Here is a 3,732-nt window from a genome sequence, read left to right as displayed (position 1 = left end):
TAAGAAAGAAAATTAACACAAGTTAATACAATGAATATTTCTCACACTATAACGAGCAAAAACTCTTATGTGTTTACAAAATTATACACATAAATAATATAATTTCAGCAAGAGCATATGTAATAGCATTATCAAATTATTAGCAACTTCTTCCAATCTTCAAGTCTCTTTTATATAGGCATATAAAAGAACCATTGGAGGGTAGAATTAAAATACTGAATTGCAGTTGTTTCTTTCATAACGGTTTGCATATGGGAGGAAAAATGGTAAATAGTACTGTCCTTAGCCCACAAAATTAGGGTAGTAGAGGGAAGGATGATCTTGTATTGTGTACTATTTTCCTAATGCAAAACCTTTTGACCTTATCTTCTAATATTTAAAGGCTTCTGGTGAAATGATGTTAAAGCATGTTTAGAAGGATCAAGAGAAAAGTTGACAAAATCTTCAGAACCTTGGTCTTTAGAGTCTTGACCCAGTTCCTCAGAACCTGGTGTTCAGAGTCTTCAGATCTTGTTCTTCAGAATCTTCAGAACTTGAGTGTAGAATATTAAAGGCAGACAAACCTTTAGAGGCTCTTCAATCAGAGTCACAGTCAAAAGCTTTAACACGAACTTTCATCAAAACTGTTGTCCGAGAGATTTCTGAAACTTAACATCATCATGTAAAACACTTGTATCTCCTCAGAGTCAGAGTGTGTTGATTCTAAAATCTGATGACGTCACACATCATTGCTTCAGAGTCAGAACCTGTTAACAAAAGCTACATACTAGATTAAAACAGTTAGTGTATAAAATTGTTCTCTAAGAAATAATGCATTGTTATCATCAAAACTAAAGGTCATATGCAAAACCAAATCTTGTTCTAACAATATCAGCCAATCTGTCTAGGCTATCCCTGAGGAATAATTGACGACTCTAGCTCGGTAAACCTGATGTGCCTTTGTCGTTTTAGCCCTTGTTGTAGCTTTTCATTGCGAAGCTCATTGGTCTCATCAACAACATCCTGAGAAGTAGTAGCTAGAAGAAAGTGTTCATAATCTGAGGCTTTGACGGGATAAATACCTGCAAGAAATGTAGATAACTTCTACTGCTCTTACTGAGATAAAAGATGATTTAGCCCCCTTTAATCTCCATGGCTCTCAGTTTAATCAGTTGATTTATCTATTACGAATAATGGAGAGGAAGAACCAAGCGCTAATTGCTTCTCATATGGGATTGGATTCTCTGCGCCTTAAGAATGCCTTTATGACCTAGAGTCTAGATGAGTGTGTGGCCACCATTGTTGGGGTAGTGTCACAATATTTTGAGAATGCTTTGTAGTAAGTTAATAAGTTTCACCAACCTCTGCTTATTTTGAGGAAGCGAGATCAAAAGAATCATATGCTTAAGGATAAAGAGATGATCTTTTTGCTAGAGTAGCCATGTCAGCCACACTTTTTTTAGAATTGTATGTATAATACTTTTGTAATGAAAAAATATATGCATCCGACATGTTTCTTGATGATCACACCGGTCTATTATAAAATGTTTCTAACCGAATACGGTTTGGGATCCCATGGTGGGGACATTGCTTAAATAAATCCTTGAATCTTTCTCAAGCATCAAACAAATTCCACCAAAACAAAATGAGGCGCGTGTGGTTGTCTCCTATTGGTCAGGATCTTTTATTTTTATTTTATTTTAACCAATGATAGGGAGATGTGTGTAGATATATGATTGGGGCCATGGCTTCTGATTGATGAGAGAGGAGTCCCACATTTTCCTCCCCATTTTTACTTACTTCTTTTTCTTTTATTATTTAATTTTCAATTGAGTTGTGAGAATTGAGAGAGGGATCCTCGTGTGTTTGATTTTGTACCCTTGATAACTTTGATTCAATGGCCATGAGTTACGGTAAGAATTATGGTTTTCTAATTTACTCAATATACCAACCTTGCCCTCGCATATATTTTTAAATGATAAACATGAGTTTTAAAGGATTAAATGCAACAAAATTCAAAAATACTTTTTAATAAAGAAAATAAAAATTCAATGATTATTTATTTAACTCTATTTATTTTTTCTTGACATTTTTATTAAAAATATAAAATAAAAAGAATTAAAATAAATAAAAAACGAGCGCGAAAAACAAAAATAAATGCATTGCAATAATCTATGTGAAATATATTTCCGTAAAACAGACAGATAAAGATCAAATTTTGCAATAAAAATGCCCAATTTAAAAGGCTCAAATTGATCAAATGCGACCGCAAATGGGATCAAAAAACTTAAACGAGGACGTTAGGGTAAACTATGTGAATCATAGGTCAATAAAATAGACAACTACAAGCATTGTCTTGAAATTTTTCGCCCGATAATCTTACATGCATTTGAAAATCGATTTAACTAGTTTGCCTGTAAAATTGAAATTTTATTCTAAGCAAATTAAAGTAAAATTGGATGCATGAATGTTTGAAATTCCTAAACAAAATTGGGGTATGACAGTAGGCCTTGAGGATTTTGGAAAACATAAAAGTATGAGTTGATATTGTTTATGATTTCTTTGGGTAAGGATGTGGGAATGGAGTCTAGTGTTTGTTTGGGTTAAGATATGGTATTTTGATGGATGTATTGGGTAGGTTGGTAGAGTAGAAGGTGCATTGAAGAAATGAAGTCAATGTCTCTAATGCATTAAGGGGGGAACTCGAATACAGTTTTGTTGCTTGTCTTATCTCTTAAGTTTATGTTTTGTTATTATTATTATTTATTGAGTCTCCTCTTCAATTGTACATATTTAGATTAAGTTTTGAATCCACACATTTTAGCATGAATAATTTAAATGTTTGTTTTTTAGTATGATTATTATGTTTTAAGCCAATTGGTTCAGTTAATGGAACAAGAACAATATTTAATTTTGGTTCAAGTTATGTGGCAAGTGGAATATCAAAGTATGTTGAAAACTTGAAAAATTAAGATTTCATGTGCGTGACTCGAATCACTCACAAACCTTAATTTGAATCAATTCAAATAGAGGAAAACATGAAGGATTTCATACCTATGACTCAAAATTACAACTTTCACTTGATTTGAATCATGCAACATTGTGACTCCAATAAAAAGTTGCACCTGATTCAAATCACACAATTCCTATTTGCCTCTGTCTAGTTTGATTCTAATCACCACTTACGCGTGAATCGAATCACAAAGTTTCTCACATTTTCCTGTTGGCCACTGTCAATTTGATCCAAATCATAGTTTTTACATGATTCGAATCACGACCTTTCATGACTCGAATCACAATTATAACTTGACTCATATAACATGAAAATGAGTCACTTCTTTTATGTTGATTTTGTTCCACGCTACTTGTTCACTTGAGTTAAATCAACAAATATTCTTGACTCAAATCAAATAACCATTTTCACATATTTTTCTGATTAATCTCTAACACCCATAAATATTTTTTCACCTCACTTTTTTCATCTAACGAGCATAACATACGTAACTATATGATAACAACTTCCATTTTTGAAAACTCAAATCACTTGAAAACAAAATTCTTTCATCTTCAAACTCATGTTTTGTTCATTGTCTAATGGATTCAAATCTTGATTAAGAAGATTTGTGATTGTTGAGGAAGACTTTTCAATAGTCATTTTCCACGTTAATACCATCTCTCTCTCTCTCTCTCTCATTTTAATTTTCGTAGGTTTTTGCATGTTTAGGTAATTATTTCTTAGTGTAGTTTATCATT

At 32.4% G+C, this 3,732-nt stretch overlaps 1 pseudogene; it reads left to right on the top strand.

The window, feature by feature from the left end:
* Positions 1-1,549: 1,549 nt before the first annotated feature.
* On the top strand, positions 1,550-1,641 carry LOC127116705 (uncharacterized; annotated as a pseudogene).
* The last annotated feature ends 2,091 nt before the right edge of the window (positions 1,642-3,732 follow it).

This window comes from Lathyrus oleraceus, chromosome 1 (assembly GCF_024323335.1).
Source record: "Lathyrus oleraceus cultivar Zhongwan6 chromosome 1, CAAS_Psat_ZW6_1.0, whole genome shotgun sequence".
Lineage (NCBI taxonomy): Eukaryota > Viridiplantae > Streptophyta > Magnoliopsida > Fabales > Fabaceae > Lathyrus > Lathyrus oleraceus.
Note: the sequence above shows the minus strand (reverse complement) of the source record. Positions and strands in the feature narration are given on the sequence as shown.